A 21,787-nucleotide genomic window follows, 5' to 3' on the forward strand; every position below is an offset into this window, starting at 1 on the left:
GAAAGTGTGGCACTGCTTGGTTTTTGTCTCAGCGTTGAGTAAGTCGCTCCAGTGTCCACCAGGAAGGTCAGTTCAGTCCCTTCCACGGTCATCGGCAACAGAGGGTCTGCCATCCCCATGCTGCCGGGTCTCTGTGGGTCCCGTCAGTACAGCTCCTCCTCCCTGCCCCAGTTGGCCAGGGGATACTGAGCCGCTGGCGCCATGCCAGGGTTGGGAGCTTGAAGTCCCCTTGTCTGGAATGTCCTGCCTCGCGGCGCTCTCTGTACCTGGGGTGGTGGTTGGTAACTTATTTCTGGTAGCCATGGCGTCGGACAGTTACGAGCCCAGTGTCCTCGTCCTCCACACCTTCTACACAGATCAAGGTCCAGCATAGGTCCCCCCAGACCACGACCCCTTAGTCCGCCTCCTCTTTGAGATCCACCACGCCCCCTCAACGACCTATTAGCCCCCCAATTCCCCGCGGGTCTTCCTTGCCTTGGTCCATTGGCGGGCCATCGGTCATCAGGATACACGACCGGGTCCAAATCTGGCCAATCAGGCCCCGGCTCACCCTGAGGCTTTGCCACCAGCATTCTCTTAGCACCTTCTTTACTTTCTTTTTTCTTCTCATTCAACTTTTCTCTTGCCTCAGCCAAATTTAATTTTACCAACTGCCCTTGCGCCTCCTCCAGATCGTGCTTCTTTTTGGTCACCTCGTCTCTTTCGAGCTCTAGCCGATGGATTACATGCCTTTCCCATTTTACTGAATTTGCCACCGCAAAATCTGGATTCTTCTGTAAGTCTGCTCTCACTCGTTCTGGCAAACCAGCTAACACCGCGCATCGGAACCACGCCCGATGTTCTCCTTCCTGTCCTGGATGTTCTCCTGTTTGCGCAATCCACTGTTCCTTTGCATGCTCTATAAACTCTCTAGGAGCTTGTTCTGGGCTCCACAATATTCGAGGCATGGTGCCTGAATTAGGGGTCGGGTACTTCTCACGCACTGCGTCAGAGAGAGCATTTCGCACCCTTGCATAGGGGACATCATTTGGTTGACATGTGGTTTCTGCTATCTCTTCCACATCTGCCAGGCCTCCACCCCTGAAGGCCCTTCCTCCCATGGCACGAAAATCTCCCAGGGCAAGTTCTTCTCCTTCAGTAAGACTCCCCAGTTTCCTCAGCCACGCAGCTCCTCCCTCTGTAATAGGGGGCAGTTGCTTCATCAGAGCCTCCAAATCTCTGATGTTATAAGGCTGGTATACTGGCTCGCCCCTTAAACCCTGCATTAGAGGCATTGAGAGGGACTCCTCCTCAGTTTGCAATCCGACAGTCTGCTTCCGGTTCTTCTCAAAGATCGACTGTCTTCTGTTTTTCAGGCCCTGCAAGGCCTTTCCAGACCGAAGGAATCTCTTCCCTGGGGCACCCCGAACGCTTGGGACAAACCCTTCAATTCTCAGGTTCGCCACTTCTCGGGATTTCTGAGTCTTACCAATTGACGCTGCGAGGTCCTTTTTCAATGCTTCAATCGTTTGTGCTATTAGGTGTGGTGCTGGCACGCCTTCCGCCTCCAAGTCTCTCAAGGTCTCTTCTAACCTTACCACAGCTTCTCGGTTAGTAGATATTTTCCCTACTACTTGTCCCTGCCACTGGCCTTCTTCTAGGTCGCCAACCCCTGGCTCCTGACAGGCTTTTTGGCTCGCCTTCGATGGCCTCTGCCGCGGCGACACAGGCATATCTTCATCTGAAGTCCAGTCCTCCTGGGATGCATTTCCCTGCCTAGGCTGCTCCGATGTCACCTGATCTGCGCTTGTGGAAGCCACAGGTTGATCTTCTTCAGCTCCTTCTGAGCTGGGAAGAGAGGGAGGGAGGAAAGTCACACCTGGTATGTTTATGCCCCCACCTGATGCTCCAGCAGCTGACTCGAACTGAGTCCCTTTTGGTGTAGCTGCCGGCGACAGGGGTTGCGACACTCCTGTATTGACCCCCTTGGTGTCGCGTAGAGGCGTCGATGGTGCATGATCCTCCTGAAAATCCACAACTCCGCCTCTAACGGTTCCTGTTTTCCCTTCCGGTCCCCAAAGAGTGCCACCCTCCAGGGTCAGCACTGGACAGATGTAGGGAGGAGGCGGTGCACCGGGGAGTCCCTTCAAGCTGGGATATAACCTCCCCTCGGCCTGGGCTTCCTCTGCCAGCCCTGGCGTGGGGTCGTTGACCTCGTCCTTCATCCAGGGGGAGACACCTCGGCAGACAATCACATACTTACAGTACTTACTCTGTTTCTCCATCATCTGTTTCTTTTCTGCCTTCACTTTTCTCCCCTTAAAACCCCCCTCAAGTTCCTCCTCAAGATCTTTGATTCTCTTTTCACATTTCTCAGCTCCTAGCTGGAAAACCGAATGCAAAGGTATTTTGTCCTCCATCGTTATCTGTTGATCCTCACATAATTTCTTCACCTCCTTCTCCATGTCTTTACATTGCCGAGCAACCTCCTTGGAAGCTCCTTCATAGGTGATCTTGAGGGCCTTCTTGAGTTGGGCTATCTGGTCCTTGAGTGGCTTATAGTTCTTCTCCCCACTAGGGGTCGCCTTCCCGATTTCAGTCATTTTGTTTTCAGCCATTTTGTTGTTGAGCTCACTTACCTTCACCAAAATGGCCGCTACTAAGCCCCTCCTTTGGAAGTAGGCTCGGCGTATTTCCCTTCTCAGGCTCAAACGCACACAACCGGCTTACTGCCCCTTTTCTCTGGGCCGCACCTACACGCACACACTCACACACACACACAGTCTCTTCTTTCACTCAAAGTTACAGCACCCTCCTTCACAAGACACCAAAACCTCTAAAATCCACTACTTCAATTTAACCACAAGAAACCAACAAAGATTCACACTCACACACCTTCAACAAAGTTTCAACATAAAATAATTCAACTAATCACAACACAGGCACTCCTCCCCCAGACGGGAGAAATCCCTCCAATCAACCAGCTCACAACATATAAAACATCAACAAAGACAAACCACACACCTGTACACTCCTGGAGCAAGACCGAAAATCATCCAGCAATCACACCGTTTATTGCTTTTATGTAGTCAATCACACCACAAGAAACAGGAGAAAACAACTCTATTCAGCTTCCTACAGCTCGTAATATGAAACACTTGGCAAGACTGAAATTACCTTTCTTCACCCCACAAACAACGTCACCTAGATAGAGAAATAAAACTAAAGAAGAAATTGGAAGAATTAAACAAACAAAACAAGACCGAGTTGCACAGTTAAACAAATAGATAAAAACACTTTTTCCTTTATTTCTCAATGGGCACATGCGCTGCCCCCCCTTTTGTCTCTTTCTCCTCACACACACACACACACTGCAGGGTTCACCAAGCCCCCTCCTTTGCAGCTGCTTGAGACAGAGAGGCAGAGACGCTTTTCTCTTTTTTTTTTTCCACCACAGACAACAGCAAGCCTATACATGCAAGCTTTTAAACAATATGAGCGCTTCTCCACCGGTATTTACACACTATTTACATACACGGGCCCGTATAGATGCCAGTATTCCTAAGTTTTTGACTAATTTAAAAGCTCTAAGCCCAGGCTTCACCTTGGTCCACAGAACCAGCCTTGATGATCAATAACCCGCGTCGGGAACGCCCTCACCGGCCACGGTCAGATTCCTAAGCCCTAATTAATTTAAAACCGCTCCCCGCAAGTTAACAGGTCGCTCCACGTCCTGCGTCAAGGGATCAACCTCACGCGTTCAGCTTTACTTAAAGCTCACTGTCACCCACGTTAATAGTCACGGCCGAGTCTCACCCTTCAGCCAAACAGCACAGTAAAAGGTAATCCTTGATTACCTGGCCTTTAACGGGTGTCCGAAGTCCCGCGGGAGGCCACCCGAGCTACCTGGACGCCACCAGGGGCAATCATACGTCTATGATTACTGTCGCCGCTACACGCTGGACACTGCGCTCTACGGAGTCTCACCCCGGTCTAGGTTAATTTATACACTGTTTAAAAGCGTCCCTGGGGACTCTCAGCCCCTCAGTTTTCATTTACCTGACGCCCGAAACCGCGTTTCTACCACCCCATGAGTCCAAATTCCCCTAACCTTACAGAGTGCTTGGCATCTAACTCCACACTCTCACTTGAGGCACCCAAACCAAGCCTCTTAACTTTAACACCACAAAAAACCTCACAAAAAACACAGAGAACCCCCTAAAATAAACAACAATAACTTTTGAGAGAATTTTATCAAACTTTTACTACTAATTATCCTAATTAAATAAAATCACTACGGACAGAACCCAGCAGAAGGCCCCCCTGAGTGAACATTCAATTTAGTTTTAACTTCACATTTAGTACCTTTGGATAAAAATTATTCAACAGGTGGTACTGACCTTTTATGTCCCGGGTTTTTGTCACTCAGTAGTGCCCCCTTCTGGATACCACCGTCTTTGGCACCCCCGAGGAGCTCCGCTCCCAGCGCGTCTTCTTTCCCCCCAAACCGGGTTTTCGGCACCAAAATGTAGAGGTTCTTTTGATTTGGAAGGAAAAGTAAGCGCAGACAGAGTCCCAGGGAGTGTCCAAAAGTGATTTATTAAACACACACGTATTACAGAGTGTGGGAGCCAGTCTCTTCGCTCATCCCCAAAACAGAAAGCTTTATAGTCTTTATGACGTCAGAACAATTCCTGGACATGATCTTATCAGAACAACAACAACCCTTCCCGGACTCGAAACCAGATGTTTTCTATATATGGGCATGAAACAGAACAACTGTGTAAGACGAGTGTTCTGTTGTGTAAGATTGTTGGACCAGGCCACCAAAAGTTGAGTGTCCTTATTTGACTTACACCCACCACTGTACTGGTGCTATGTATGATGAAGCATTGCATCTAGAATGTGGTAAATGATACATGATAATAAGGATGATAACCGAATAATGATAATGATAGGTGATAGACTAATGAAGTAATGATGAAATAATGATTGTGCATGTGAATAATAACATAGTGACAGAAAAATAACATTCCTTTACGTGACAGTGGACACCAGAGGTGAAGGGAGCCACCAGGCTGAAGAAGGAGTCCTATCGGGCTTGGTTAGCCTGTGGGACTCTGGAGGCAGCCGACAGGTATCGACAGGCCAAGCGGAAGGCAGCTCAGGCAGTGGCTGAAGCAAAAACTCGGGTGTGGGAGGAGTTCGGAGAGGCCATGGAAAAAGACTTTCGGACTGCCTCGAAGAGGTTCTGGCAAACCGTCAGGCGTCTCAGGAGGGGAAAGCGGTGCTCTACCTGCACTGTGTATAGTGCTGGCGGAGCGCTGCTGACGTCGACTGAGAAAATTGTCAGGCGGTGGAAGGAATACTTCGAGGACCTCCTTAATCCCACTGCCGCGTCTTCCGAGGAGGAAGCAGAGTCTGGGGATGAGGGGAATGACCCGCCAATTTCCGGGGGCGAGGTCACTGAGGCAGTTAAACAACTCCTTGGTGGCAGAGCCCCTGGTGTTGATGAGGTCCGCCCCGAGTTCCTGAAGGCTCTGGACGTTGTAGGGCTGTCCTGGTTGACACGCCTCTGCAATGTTGCGTGGAGATCAGGGGCAGTACCCGTGGATTGGCAGACCGGGGTGGTGGTCCCCATCTTCAAGAAGGGGGACCAGAGGGTGTGTTCCAACTACAGGGGGATCACACTCCTCAGCCTCCCCGGGAAAGTCTATGCCAGGGTGCTGGAAAGGAGAGTTCGTCCGCTAGTCGAACCTCGGATGCAGGAGGAACAATGCGGTTTTCGTCCTGGTCGCGGAACACTGGACCAGCTCTTCATCCTCTCGAGGATACTTGAGGGTGCATGGGAGTTTGCCCAACCAGTCTACATGTGTTTTGTGGACTTGGAGAAGGCATTCGACCGTGTCCCTCGGGGTGTCCTGTGGGAGGTGTTGCGGGAGTATGGGGTGTCTGGCCCATTGCTACGGGCCATTCGATCCCTATACAACCGTTGTAAGAGCTTGGTTCGCATTGCCGGCAATAAGTCGGACTCGTTCCCGGTGGGTGATGGGCTCCGCCAGGGCTGCCCTTTGTCACCGGTTCTGTTCATAATTTTTATGGACAGGATTTCTAGGCGCAGCCAAGTGGCGGAGGGCTTTCGCTTTGGTGGCCTCAGAATCTCATCTCTGATCTTTGCGGATGATGTGGTTCTGTTGGCTTCATCGGGTGAGGGCCTCCAGCTCGCACTGGAGCGGTTCACAGCCGAGTGTGAAGCAGCGGGAATGAGGATCAGCACCTCCAAATCTGAGGCCATGGTTCTCAGCCGGAAAAGGGTGGAGTGCCTACTCCGGGTCGGGGATGAGTTCCTGCCCCAAGTGGAGGAGTTCAAGTATCTCGGGGTCTTGTTCGCGAGTGATGGGAGAAGGGAGCTGGAGATCGACAGACGGATTGGGGCTGCAGCTGCATTAATGCAGACGCTGCACCGGTCCGTCGTGGTGAAGAGGGAGCTGAGTGTAAAAGCGAAGCTCTCAATTTACCGGTCGATCTACGTCCCTACCCTCACCTATGGCCACGAGCTGTGGGTAGTGACCGAAAGGACGAGATCGCGGATACAAGCGGCGGAAATGAGCTTCCTCCGACGGGTGGCTGGCCTCTCCCTTAGAGATAGGGTGAGAAGTTCGGCCATCCGGGAGGGGCTCAGAGTAGAGCCGCTGCTGCTCCACATCGAAAGGAGCCAGCTGAGGTGGTTTGGGCATCTGACAAGGATGCCCCCTGGGCGCCTCCTGGGTGAGGTGTTCCAGGCATGTCCCACCGGGAGGAGGCCCCGGGGCAGACCCAGGACACGCTGGAGAGATTATATCTCTCGGCTGGCCTGGGAACGCCTTGGTGTTCCCCCGGACAAGCTGGTTACTGATAGATGATAGTCTGATTTTTACAATGCATTTGTGGAAATTAATCATCAGCAATACTTGAAGAGAATGGGATGAATTCAAAGAAAGGGACATTAACTTGAATGCTGCCAAAAGCACCTCTGACCAGCTAATGTTGCCATATAGTATGTATGACTGTGAAACTAATCTAAAGATAAAGTGGGTCAAACAGCAGTCATCTACGGTGGCCCCTACACTGTAAAATGTAATTCTAGATGTTTGTTATTTCAACATATTATTCTATATCAGTTTGACGATAGATGACTGAAGTTGTTGTTATAACATAGAATTACAAGTTAAAAATCCCAATTACACCAAAAAAAAGCTAACTTGAAAACTCATGTCCAGCTAAATCAGCAAGTTATGTGAATTTGACAATGTGGGTAAGTTGAGCACAGCAGGATTCAAAACTGTCCCACGTGACTGCTATCGAGGTGCATCATGGGGAATTGGCGGTTAACGACATGCTCACTTTACTTGGACGTTTTCTAATCGTCTTCTTTGGAATATGCTTTCAAGGTGAGTAACATTGGTTTTAACTATAAGGAAAGAGAGCTACAAAAGTTGGAACATGTTTTGAATTTATGGCATGATGTGGGTTTTCTCTTTTACCGAAATGTTTGCTTTAGCTCATGTAACTTTAGCCGACAAGGTCCGGCTTGTGTGTCATGACCAAATTTGACCTAATAAACTGACATATGGCCTTTTTTATGGGTTTAATGTGGCACTGACCAAATCACAAGTATTGTGCCGCTAGCTTTAAGGTTGTGCACTCAACCACTGTTGTGATATTAGCAAGCTAACTGAGCTAATTAATAAAGCTTATTTCATATTGTCTCTGTACTTGTAAATTTCTTTCAAGTTCACAGGCTGTTATATTTTGGTGGAAGTTCATTTTGGCAATATTTCCAATAACTGACTGGGTTCAAAAAGAACTTTTTGCAGGACCCCGATGCTTGTTGTCATCTGTTTACCCCTATGTAATCACTTAAGTTGTTATTAACTGCTGCATGCTAAGCTGCAAGAGTGCACTGGGGATTGAGACAAAATATGGTCTACAAACCAGCATTATATTAGTTTTTATCAGATAGTCCTCCAGTGTGTTTATTTTTTGCTTTAATTATATTGTGCAGTTATTTGTTACCCTGAAATGCTTTATGCTTAACTTATTTTTGAACTCTTGTGATCAGTATGACTAGATTGCGTGAGTTTCCATACTAAAAGAGCCGTAGAGATAAAATAATTGGCATAAGAGACACTGATTTTTGGCATGGTATATTTCATAAGTTTGTTTGGGATTTTTTTTTGCATAATTTACCTTTTAATTAAACTGCATTCCCTGTACTGTAACAAAACTAACATTGTTTATATGTCAGAAAATTAGCAAACATGAATAAATGGCGAAAACAATATAATTATAACATATATTTTACTTATTTTAGGTCTGTGAAGCCAAACTTGATGCTGGGGATTTATTTTTGTCAGTGGAGTCAAATGGTAAGTAACAATTTGTGCATTTTGTCATACTGGAAACACCACAGATTATATTGTAACTTAATAGTAACTTTCTGTTATGCTGAGTGAACGGACTCTATGGCAGAACACACAGAAGCGCAGAAAATGCAGGGAGTGCTCTTTATTTGTTGTGTAAAAGTTATTTACACGGGATGAGATTACACAGAGGAACAAACAGAGGGAAACCAGGGGAGGAGGCTGACACGCATTCGGAGGGAAAGGGGTTACCCGCGCACGCAGGGTGGATCTATGAGAAAAAGAAAAACGAAACTTTAGAGGGAGATGCCAAACCACCGGTAAGAAACAGCAATAAACATGAGGAGAGTTGGAGAGCTCACTTGTCACACTGGCTGTACGGGCTCGGGCGAGGATTCTTGGGATGTGGGAGAAACACTGTAAATGATCTCCGTAGTGATCCCGGAAATGCGGCTTCACAAACTAGTGATGGGTCGTTCGCGAACGAAATGGCTCTTAGAGCCGACTCTTTGAAGTGAACGACGCGGGCCGGCTCCTTATTGGGAGCCGTGAGGTTGTTTTTTTTTTTGTTCTTTCTCTCACCCTCTCTCTCGCCCTTTTTTCCACTAAACTCCGCACGGCCTGTACTTTGCGCTGGGCAGAGGGGGGAGGGGCGTTAGTTACACTTGCAGTAGCACAGTACAGAGCCAGAGAGAAAGAGAGCGAGGGACAACAACGTCACATTAGAAAGGTATAGTAATCATCCGCTATTTTCAGTTGCAGATGATAAAGGATTCAGAAATCATGCAGGCCCATATGACAGAGAATATGCATCCTCTTTTTGTTTTCATATTTTAATTTATATTTAATTGTGTCGCGGTTTGCAGTGTTTTGTGTTGTTTCACTTTAAATTTGTAAAAGGAAAAAGCTGAAAATTTAAATAGTTAAAATTTGAAATGTGAATAGTTGATTTTTGTATTATATGATTTATTTATTAAGTATATTAATAGTGGACCTTAGAGACAAAGCACGTACAAACTTCAAAACACGTACAAACTCAGAAGCACATACAAACTCCAAAACACGTAAAAACTCAGAAGCACATACAAACTCCAAAACACGTAAAAACTCAGAAGCACGTACAAACTCCAAAACACGTAAAAACTCAGAAGCACATACAAACTCAGAGTCACGTACAAAAGACAACAGAAGTGCTCCAGGTTTCTAGGGCGCAGTGTTGAGCTTTTGTTACCTAGTGGCTACACAAGCCAGGAAGTATCAACAACCGGATTTGGTGTGTGTAACAGGTAAATGAACTTTTTTTTTAAAATTATTTGAATAAATATGAGTGCTTGTCTATAAATACACAAACAATACACACATGCTTTCAATTGTGTAATTTAAGTGATCTGGGTAGCTCTGTTTTGGAAGTTCAGTAAACGCTAGAAATGTGTTTTGGAGTTTGTACGTGCTTTTTGGAGTTTGTATATGCTTTAGAGTTTGTACGTGCTTTGTCTCTAGGGGCCATATATAAACATATATAAATAAAACCACGTTTTTTTTACATTAGTAATTCCTTTTCTGCATGATTTTATATTATTGTTAATGATTAAATAATTAAAGCAACAAAACAACCTGAAGAGCCGGTTCGGAGCCGAAAGAGCCGGCTCTTTTTAGTGAGCCGAGCCGAAAGAGCCGGATCTCTAAAAAGAGCCGGAAATCCCATCACTATTTCTCTCACCCTCTCTCTCGCACTTTTTTCCGCTTCACTCCGCACGCGAGCCTTGTGCTTCACGCTGGGCAGAGGGGGGAGGGGCGGTAGTTACACTCAGTAGCACAGGAACAGAGCCGGAGGGAGGGAGAGAGAAAGAGAGCCAGGGACAACAACGTCACATTAGAAAGGTATAGTAATCATCCACAACTATTTTCGGTTGCAGATGATAAAGGATTCAGAAAGTTTATTCATGCAGGCCCATATGACAGAGAATATGCATCTTCTTTTTGTTTTCATATTTTAATTTATATTTAATTGTGTCGTGGTTTGCAGTGTTTTGTGTTGTTTCACTTTAAATTTGTAAAAGGAAAAAGCTGAAAATTTAAATAGTTAAAATTTGAAATGTGAATAGTTGATTTTTGTATTATAGGATTTATTTATTACATTTTATGTGGAGTGAATAAATAAAAGTATATTTACGGTGGCCCCTAGAGACAAAGCACATACAAACTTCAAATCACGTACAAACTCCAAAGCACGTAAAAACACTTACAAACTCCGAAGCACGTAAAAACACGTACAAACTCTGAAGCACGTAAAAACACGTACAAACTCCAAAGCACATAAAAACTCTGAAGCACGTAAAAACTCAGAAGCACGTAAAAAAGACAACAGAAGTGCTCCAGGATGCTGGGTGTAGTGTTGAGCTTTTGTTACCTAGTGGCTACACAAGCCAGCAAGTACCAACGACCAGATTTGGTGTGTGGTAGTAACAGGTAAATGAACTGTTTTTAAAATTATTTGAATATATATGAGTGCCTGTGTATAAATACACAAACAATACACACATGCTTTCAATTGTGTAATTTAAGTGATCTAGGTAGCTCTGCTTTGGAAGTTCAGTTCATGCTAGAAATGTGTTTTGGAGTTTGTACGTGTTTTGTCTCTAGGGGCCACCGCATATATTTATATATAAACATATATAAATAAAACCACTTTTTTTTACGTTAGTAATTCCTTTTGTGCATAATTTAATATTATTGTTAATAATAAATTAATTAAAGCAACAAAACAACCTGAAGAGCCGGTTCGGAGCCGAAAGAGCCGGCTCTTTTTAGTGAGCCGAACCGAAAGAGCCGGATCTCTAAAAAGAGCCGGAAATCCCATCACTACTAAGCTTGTTAAAGAGCTTTGCACATTGATTGGGACAAGCAAAATTCGCACAACGCCCTATCATCCACGAGGAAACCCGGTGGAAAGGTACAATAGGACTCTCTTAGACATGTTAGGCACACTGGAGGACAAAGACAAGTACCATTGGAGAGACTTTGTTAGGCCATTAACACATGCCTACAACTGTACACGAAATGACACAACAGGGTACTGTCCATACGAACTTATGTTCGGCAGACAGCCGAGGTTGCCTATTGATCTTGTCCTTGGTACTCACCCGGGCAAAACCAGTCCAAAGTCTTACTCTGACTATGTTAAAGGTCTTCGTCAGAACCTCCAAGAGAGTTACACCCTTGCCAGCGAACACTCACAAAAGATGGGTGAGAAGAATAAAATGAGGTTTGATAAAAAGATCAAAGCTTCAGAACTGTTTCCAAGTGACAGAGTTTTAGTAAGGAACGTAAATGTTAGAGGGAAGCACAAACTTGCTAACCGTTGGGAACAAAATATTCACATTGTTGTCAAACGGGTCAAAGACAGCCCAGTGTATGTTGTCAGACCGGAAACTGGAGACGGCCCCCAGCGTACATTGCACAGGGATTTGCTTCTCCCTTGTGGGTTCTTACCTGTTGAAGATCAGGTTGGATCGGACTCTCAAAATGGGAATCAAAGGAAAATGAGGACCAGGAGTAAACCAAACCGCACAAAAGGCAACGACAGGGATAATGGAGGACAGTACAGTGATGAGGATGAGATGAGTGATGAAGAGGATTTATGTATTGGCACATGGAATCCACAAATCATCATAAAAGGCCCTTACATTCAAACTGAGTCAGCTCATCCTAAAGCCCAACAGTAAATGGACAGTCATCCCCCTGTATCATCCCCTGACACTGCTGTACCGGAAACATCCTTACTTGATATTGGAAAACCTACCTTGACACAACCTGAAGTCTCTGACACAAGTCATGTGGACTATGTTCCTTCTGATGCTAGGTCTTCAGACCATGTTGTGATTGACATTCCCGAACCCAACTTGACACCTACCATGACTACCATCTCACTCCACCATAGCCTGCAGTCATTAATGATGATGCTGTTAGTACCGATGTTGGTGCTACAGAACCAGTGAGGTTGAGGCGCTCTGACAGAGAAAGACGCCCACCTCAGAAGTTCACTTATGATGAGTTAGGAGAGCCGCTGACCTTGGCTATTAGCTCCTTTTTCCAAACCTTAGGTGTTGCATTCTCCAAAACTGTCATGTCACCTTTACTAGGTCCCAGTTGGTCAACGATGCATGAAGGGACTCATGCCGTTTAGAGGGGGAGAGTGTAACCCATGGTTATTTTATTGCCAATTGTATTCCATTTTTATTCTAATTTGAAGTGTTACTGTTTTGTTAAGTTCTGAGTTTTCCCATGTTCCGTGAATGCACCATAGCGCGTGCGTGGTGACTTTCTTTCACTGCATCCACCTGCACGGAGCTAGATGCGCAAAGCTGTGTGGAGATTCAGTCTGTAACGTGTTGCGCTACGGAATTAATGTTTTCTTTGAAGAATATCCTGGCTGTTTTTTTTTTTTATGTGGTAGAAATCTGCTGCAAGGACCGAGCGGTGCCATCTAAGGACTGGATGCCACTGGAGGTGCCTAGAAAGGACGTTCTCAATCTGAAGGCCACCTGTTCACTTGGAGGGTGGTAGGATGCAACGATTTGCAATTTTTTTTGGATTAACGTTTTTCTGAGATCTCAGGACGCTTCATGTTGTTACTTTTTCCTTTTTTTGGGTCAAATGTGATTCCACTTAACAAAAAGAAACTGGTGCATCAAAAAGCAAACCAGTGACTAAAGATAATTAACACTTACTAAGAACACTGAACACTAAGTGCACTGAACTGAAATGGACAGCCTACCTAAAACATTTATGGACACTTTAAGTGATATAGTGTACATTGTTGAGATTTACATGTTTGAGATTATTTAAATGTTTTGTTCATGTCTATGTTTCGGACCATTTAAATGTTGAATACACTCAAATCACTTTTCTTCCTTTAAGTTGTTGTCAGTGTCTCATTCTGAGTGGAGGGATATTCCTTCTTTAAGTTGAGTTACCACTGCCAGTCTCCTTACGATCCTAACTGAACCCAATAAGTAGATTCTCAAATATTGTTTTTTCCCTTGACTTTGTATGACAGATTACTGCGGATTCGACTGATTTTGGACTACTCAGTTAAAAAGGGTGACATATACATAAGCAAATCAGTATCAACAGTACAAAAACAGGAATTAATATTTTCAAAAGAAGATGCCGCCAAGGACCAGACATTAACTAAGCTATCCAGCCTAATGGTGCATCTACTCCTGTCATGTAATTCATTATGTATTGTAAAAGTCAAACAAGAAGAATCATCATTCTCAAAAATCATATGTCACTACAATCCAACTGTATACAGACAAAGGCATTTAAACACATCAGTTGACTTTATTGTTTGTCCACATGGCTCTCAGCTAACTTCAAAGCTGTAGCCTGGTCAACACCCTTCTTTATGACTCCTATCAACCCCCCAAACCTCACTGTAGGCATCCTGTGGGGGTTACAGTCAACTGGTGAATTATCTGTATTTACAACTCTTCTCCTGTCCTGTTATCACGGCAGAAAAAGCTTTGTAAGGGAAATTGGATCAAGCTGTTATGATCTTCTTGGCTCAAAACCTCAAGTGTTCATGATGTAAATGTAGACAAAAGGCTTCTCTGTTTACATCTTTCTTGCAGAAGACAAAAGAATAGGTGATGTTGCACAAATTCCATGGTAAATCTCCAACTTGGACTAATCCATTGTCCTTCATACACATATGCAATTGGCCTGTTTCCAGTTCGTTTAACTGTTCAATGTCCTGCAGCGAGTCAGATCCTTTGAGTCAGACTAGCAGGTCTGTTTCCAGAGCAGTTCACTTTCCCAGCTACCGGTGAATCAACTGTCCATTCAGGTTCAGAGCAGTTGAAAAGTTGGCAGTGTTCCAAGTACGTTTACTCCTGGATGTGTTGCTAAGGCAACCAAACATCATGCGAGCGGTTGTGTTCATAAACTGCCACCAGTAGTTGTTAAAAACCTGTGCGGGTACTAGGTGTGGTTTGCTCTGTCCCAGTGCGCTCCCTGTCATCCCACTTGGGGTCCACAGGCTCAAGAAGATGCACAGCACATTCCCAGCCATTCTGATGAGTACCTGTGGCTCAGTTGGTTTCTTCACCGGATTGAGACGAAGGGCCCTGGAGGCTTCCCCCCCTTTGTACCCGGTCTTCCTGCCACTTACTCCGAGCTGGCCTGGATGTGTGTCACCTTCTTACAGTGCGCTTGATGTATCCAAGTATTCCTTCTGGCAATCTTCACTGCTGTGGTCGTTGTCAGCAGCACCCGATAGGAACCTTCCACCGCGGACTGGACCAGCACTTCCTCTCTTTGGCCTTATCAACATCCAATCTCCAGACTTCAGACTCTGCTCCTGTGGAGAAACAGAATCATCTGGCAGATCATTTGTTCTCATGACTACTTTACTTTTAAACATTTCAAGCATCTAATCTGCTAATATGCTCTCTCTTCTGCTCTTCTATCATCACTACAGAAGACTAGAACTCTAAATGCTCTAACATATATAATCTAAAGAGTCAAACCCCATTCTCTGTTGGAGTAATCCTCATGTACATCTTAACTAATTCTATACAGTCTAACCATGTCCTGCCTGTCTTCCTAAGTCTTAACTTTACTGTTCTATTAGTTCTCTCTGCCTGCAATTTTTTTTTAAGTATTTAATAATCCTAGAGTATAAACTACTTCTGCCATCATTACTCTCCCTCCTGTTGAAACATGGCATAGCCCATGGCTCAATAATAGCAGCAGTCTTATACAAATTATTAGGCAGTATTGGTTTATCACACAGATAATAAACACCATCCTGCAAGCTCGCTCCTTCTGTAAGTCACAACTGTTTTCCTGCTGTAGGTGAGTGGGTCTGCATGTCTGCTGATGTTGTACTGATAAAATGTTACCACCATGTTCAACTAAGGCTGCCTCTTTGACGATGTTATCTGCAAAAACATTCCCTAATGCAACTGGATCTTTCCCTCACATGTGTGCTGCACATTTACAAACGGCAATTCCACTGGTTAATAACACTGCCTTCAGCAGATTTTGCAAGAGTTCGGCGTGTTCTACAGGTTTCCCTGTAGAGGTTGTCACACCTCGTCTCACTCACTGCACTACAAGGAAATGTACAGTAGCAAATGCATACTGGCTATCAGGGTATATTGTCTCTCTGCAGCTTTACACGTTTCCGTTAAAGCTAGCATCTCTGCTGCTCAAGCAAATATGAAACATGTTAGTTGTCATGCATAGATAACTTTCTCACTGTCTACTACAGTAAAACGTGTTCTAGTCTGTCCCTCTGCTGTCGTAAAACTCAAATCATCAGCAAACCAAACCTTTCCCTCAACGAGTGGCACAGCTATTAAGTCATCCCTCGGCTTACACTTCTTCTCCACGTGGTCTCTACACTCATGAGAAGTGCCCTCTTCTTTCGTTGGCAAAAAGGGTTGACAGATTCAGAATTGTGCACCACTTTATGGTTATGTATGGTTGTGAGAGTAACAGTAACATTAAAGACAAGTGTCTTGTAGGTGACAGAAATGTAAATTTAGTCTGCAGTAGTAGACATCTACCTCATGTGGAACTAACAATGTCAAAAGGTGAAATAAACTATTTCCTGAAACATTGTACAGCTTAAGCTGCTGCACATACTGATCTCACGCATGGAGGTCAAGCACAAGCAACTAGAGCTAATCTTTTAAGATAGTAAGTTACTGGCTTCACTTGTGGAAAAAAGTGCTGTTAGTTATTTTACAGTCACCTGGCGTTTGTGCTGTTCACAGAACCACAAGTCCATCGCTGGACCTCATCTGCGCTGTCACTTTTTGGAGCTTGGCACGCTCCCTCGGGTTCTCATATTCCAACGCTCCTGGAAGCCCAGTAGCACAGCTCTCTGCGCAATGCTGCTGTGCTGAAGGTGATCTCTGATCCTCCTGAAGACTCTCTCCAGGCCTCAGCTTCCATCTTGTGGGCGATCCTCTCAGTCACTCTGTTGGATCTAAAGTCAGACCCCGCTGATCCCAGAACTTATTCCCATGAAAGAAAGACAAGGCAACAGCGATCGATCTTTTTACTTGCAAGGGAGGCCTTGTCGGTACCTTAGCACATCACAAAATGACCTCCCCGACTGCCCCCTCTTGCTCCTTTTTATTGACAACGTTCACACAATAAACAATAGTTTACAACATGTACCTTCCCCCCGTAACCCCCCTTGGTTACAAAAGACAAGGCACTGTGTGTGTGTTATGTGAGAATGTGTGTGTGTGTGGCATGCTGCTGATCAAAGGGTCCTATAACATAAAAGCACAGGAACATCCTTGGTCATAAAGAGGATAGTCTCCCCACACCCTAGATAACACAGTGAAGCCATACAAAGGGGAGGAAATTTACCACATCAAACAGACCTTCACAGAGGGTGTTCCTGTGATCAGAAACACTACTGCCCCCCCCCCCCCCCTCCCAGAATCTTAAGGATCTGGGGAGGGGAGGACAGAAAGAATTCTTTAAAACTATGTACAAATGGCAAACATAAAAATGACAATATTTAACAATTCACCCTGACACACTCCTTCTCATTATGGCACCTCACGACATCTACAAATTAAAAAATGACACTCCTCTCGCCACACGGCTTTTGCCATGTGTCAACTCCCCAATGAGACATGTACAAGAATGTTGCACAGTCTCCCTAAAACAATTTCCAGGGTTGGTCCCTTGGAGCAGCTTCATTCCAAGCTGTAACCCTGTGTAAAAACATTAGTCAGCAATTAAATGTTTAGCTTGTTTAACTCCCAGCTCCTGTATCCTAGAAAACAAAGTCTTAAAGTTAAAACAACTTCACATTTGCAACCAACTGCAGCTCGTAAGTATAATAAAGTATTCAGCATCACAGAGAAAAGTATCATTGCAGGTTTATTCTAAACTCATTAAACTCCTACTTTTTCCCACAATTTGTTCCAAATCATTGAACATCTCAACGTCATTCCACATTGTAATCAGTGACTTCCCTTAAGTTTGTCACTCACCATGAGCCCAATAGTGGTCAGATAATGAGCCCCATGTAACTATTCTGTAACCATTGCACATCTGTTCAATTGTCACTTTTCTGTCTGTGCTGAATCCTTTACAAGCACTCTTAAAGAAAAACAAACATTAGCCAAACACATCCTGGTTGTCAGGTGTCGGCCATCCAGATTCCAAAGGAGCTGTGAAAAGTCATAAAGTTAACACTCGCTGTGGAAAAAGTAACAATGATCTCATCACAGTATGTCTCAAACTGTATTAACTTCTCCCCTGTAATTTTTTTCTTTTTTTTTTTTTTTTTTTCTTTTTTTTGCCTGTCCCGTTTGGCTCTTTTGCCATCAGAATTATTGTCTAAAGGCGAAGAAAGATGCCCAACGGATTTTCTTTACCAAATTGACCATTCCAGCTTTGCCGTAATGGTCCATTTGATTCACCTTTTATTCTTTATTTTATTTTCACTTGCTGAATACGGGACAGACTTGACTGGGGGAAAGAAAAGGGAGAAAGAAAGAGGGAAAGAAAAACAGTTGAGAAGAGGGACGGGGGAGAAGGGCAAAAAACAAAAACCAACAGAATAAGCAGAAAAAAAAAAATACATATATCGATCACCTGGATCACCTGTTGAGAAAGAAAAAAGAAAACAAGCAGAAGAAAACGAGAGTAATACAATAAACCACATCACAATGATATATGGGAATATGACAGTAAATACTAAATATTAAACATTATTGTGCAGCACGTAAGATCGACAGCACAGTGTGCATTGAGGTAGGAGCCAAAAAGGGTGTAGTTTGTGTGTGTGATCACCCGTGTGTACACCTGTGAGCATGGACGCGCTTGTTTTCTTAAAAGGTTCCCTCATGTAATGATCTGCTAGAGGGTGTGGGGGACCACTGCCCCGTCCTCCAGGGCATGAAGCAGGTATGGAGGAGATCAAAACTCCAGACATCCAGAGGCCCCCAGAACACAAGAGACCAAGGAAGACCAACAGAGGGGCAGCCGTGCCACCGTCCCAGAAAGAGCTGAGGAGAGTCCCAGATGAGGGGTCACCCAGCAGCCACGGAGCAGAAGCCAGGGGGGGCTGCAGTGACGTGCCCGTGAGCTCCGCCGGCAGCCAGCTGTGCCTGAGTGACCGAGCCCCAGGCCGAGAGGCCGGGGGCACCCCACCTCCGAAGTGGCCCAAGCGAGCCCCAGGCTCCAGGCCCCGATAAGCAGCCGCCAAGGAGTGAGCCGGTGTGTACCCGGACGCCCACCCCCGGACACAAAGAACCACCAACGCACCGATGTCTGAGGGAGTCCGCCCCCGGCAGGGCAAGTGGTGGGGGGAGATAGGCCTCCAAACCTTGGAGGGCCTGAGCTGTCCTCAGAGAGGTGGCATCTGATACCCAACCTGACATATAGACACAGACATACAGGCACACACAGATACAAACATCCATTCCCACCCTCATGCTCTCATATGCACTTACTCCACACTCAACCAACGTGGAGACAGACATAAAGAGACGCTGTACACACAATCACACTCCCCAAGCGTACTCTACGAACCGGGTCTAGGTACCCTTGCCCCTGGAGGGGGGAACTGCACCCAGACCCAGGTTGTGTTACCCTTTTCCCTGCGGTGGGGAGAAGCAGACCGCCCCGACTCCGCAGCAGCAGGGAGGCCCCACATTCCGGATCCCAGTCGGACGGCCAACTCCTCCTCCTAGCCCCCCTGCTCCAGCAGAAAGCAGAGAACGAGGGTGAGAGAAGACTCCTAACCTCCCTCCACCCGCTCATTGTAGTGTTGATGTATGTGTGTTCTAAGGTGCATTTAAAACCCAGGAGGGCATGGAGCTACCTGGCAGAGAGCAGCAGGTAAGCGCATAGTCCCTCCTGCTAGCCCTCAATGTCTACGTGTATTTAAAATTGAGAGGTGGGCAACGACGCCGGGGGTGAGGTGTACACCCTGATGGTAATTGGGATTCCGTGTAGCGTGCCCACCCCCAAGATCCTATATGTATGTGTAATGAGAGTGTGAGTAATGTGAATGTCTAAGTTGCGGGATAAAATTGAGGCAGAGGCAGCCAGAAGGGGACAGAGGGGGGGGTTACCTCCTCTGCACCCTGGTGACACACCCCTACTCCAAGGCCCTGCATGTGTGGGTGGTTGTGGTGGAGCGGGAAGAGGGAGGCAGCTGGAGATGGGGAGGGGAGGAAGGGAGGGGCAAGTGACCCCTCCCTGGGGCCAGCTCCCCCGCTGACCCCAGTAGGCACCCCCATACACCGCGACCCGCCAGGGAAGGGGGGCCCAGGCCCATCCGAACCGGGGCCCATTGCAGCGGCGCCGCCCGGCCCCACAGAGCCCGGGGCAGTCCACCCAACCCCACAACAGAGAAAACTGCACCCACCCCATCATCCACTCATCTTCCAGACTACATAAGACAATAGACGCCCAGGCTGAGATCTTCCTCCACCTCTCCTGTATCTCCCCCTCTTGCAGAGAGAGTTCCTGAGAGAGGAAAGCTCCTGCAAGATGTGACAACCCCCCCCCCCCCCACCAGTTGAAGAGCCCCCCAGGTGGCTCGGCGCACCGGCGGCACCCCGCGCCAGTGGCGGGCCCCCATATACCCACCGGCCCACAACCCCGGCAACACACCAACCAGGACCCAGGCCCCCGAGGCCCGGCCAGGGCCCCAGGCCAGAGCCGGAGCGCCCCCAGAACCTCACGCCCGTCCCGGACCCACCCAGGGGCAGCCAGGCTACCAGGTCAGTAACCCCCGTCCGTCAGCACAGACCCTCCCTTAGCCCCGCTGCACGTAGCCACGAGGAAGCCGTCACCTAAGAGCCAACAGAGCCCCTAATTGGCCATGACCGCTACCCCGAGTTGAGCCCCCCAAGGAAGATACTCCCGGGGAACCCCCCGACGCCCTAAGCCCGACCCTACCCCCACACCAATCACAACAGTGAAGGCGAGACCAAAATATGACCCCCCACCCCCACTAGGTGATGGAGCTGATCAGAGGAGCCCAGAGCGATTGATCTGATGTGGTGGCAGAGGCTGTATCAAGACTAATGTAATCTAATAGATAATTTCTATATTGGTTAGAATTAAGATTGTTTTTATTTTTCCAGTTCATGAGGACTGTTTTCTTGGCTATGCATAGGGCAGTGAAAACCATATGGGCTATATTCTTTTCTGAAGTGACATTATCTAAGCTGCCCAACAAACACACTAAGGGGAAGTTGGAATGTTACATTTCAGACACTTTGATAAGTCTTCACATATCTCGCGCCAAAACTTCTGAACTGGTGGACAGAACCAAAGAGCGTGGATATAATTGTCCGGTGAATTGGTTTGGCAGTGTGAGCAGTTGTTGGTAGATGCAAAGCCCATCTTGAACATCCGATGACCTGTATAGTGCACTCTATGTAGTATTTTGTATTGAATTAATTGAAGACTGGGATTTCTGATTAGATGAAAGGTTTTTAAGCAAATCTGAGACCAGAAGTTTTGGTCTAAGTTAACTGATAAATCCGCTTCCCATTTTGCAATAGGAAGTGATATTGATTCATCTGTTTTAGAAAGCATTCTGTATATTTTGGATAGTAATTTGGGGGTTTTAAGAGTAAAAAATTGAACCACACTTGGTGGTGTTTGTAGTTCAACTTGACCCAGTTTAAATTTCTTTTTTATTATGGATTTAATTTGTTGATATTCTAAAAATCTTTTCTTGTTGATCCCATATTGTGTAACTAGTCTGTCAAATGAAATAAATTCTGTTCCTTCTAGTATATGTTCTACATATTTGATTCCTTTACCATTCCAATCTGAAAAGTTTATCATATTATTGTTTTGTAATATGTCAGGGTTGTTCCAGATAGGTGTACGTTTGCATGGGATTAATGAAGACTCTGTCAACTTCAGAAACTCCCACCATGCTGTCAGAGAAGAGCTGATGTTGATGCTTTTGAAGCATTCATGTCGTTGGATGTTTGAGCTGATAAATGGTAGATCTGAAATCTCTAGATTATTGCAAAGTGCTTGTTCTACATCTAGCCAAGGTTCATCTAAGAGGGTATGTTTTAGCCATCCTGAGATAAACTGAAGCCTGTTGGCTAAGAAGTAGTGCTGAAAGTTAGGTAGTTCTAATCCTCCTTTATCCTTGGTCTTTTGTAGTGTTTTTAAGCTTATACGTGGGGGCTTATTTTTCCAAAGGAATTTGGACATATATGAATCTAGAGATCTGAACCAATCTTGCGGCGGTTTAGTTGGGATCATTGAGAATAAATAATTTATTTTTGGTAATACCATCATTTTTATAGCAGCAACCCTTCCCATGAGTGATATGGGTAGACATTTCCATCTAGCCAGATCACCTTCTACTTTCTTTAAAAGTG

At 45.8% G+C, this 21,787-nt stretch overlaps 1 protein-coding gene and 1 long non-coding RNA gene across 2 annotated transcripts in view; one reads left to right on the top strand and one right to left on the bottom strand.

Annotated features, from left to right (window-relative positions):
• Positions 1 to 21,787, top strand: part of LOC146491349 (macrophage mannose receptor 1-like) — a 76,096-nt gene that overhangs the window by 23,533 nt on the left and 30,776 nt on the right. The window lies entirely within an intron of this gene.
• LOC146491351 (uncharacterized) lies at positions 13,198 to 17,682 on the bottom strand. Its single transcript, XR_014872541.1, has 2 exons — positions 17,487 to 17,682; positions 13,198 to 16,041 (listed from the first exon to the last, which is right to left on the bottom strand). It is a non-coding gene; the product is annotated as an uncharacterized LOC146491351 (long non-coding RNA).

This window comes from Neolamprologus multifasciatus, chromosome 23 (assembly GCF_963576455.1).
Source record: "Neolamprologus multifasciatus chromosome 23, fNeoMul1.2, whole genome shotgun sequence".
Lineage (NCBI taxonomy): Eukaryota > Metazoa > Chordata > Actinopteri > Cichliformes > Cichlidae > Neolamprologus > Neolamprologus multifasciatus.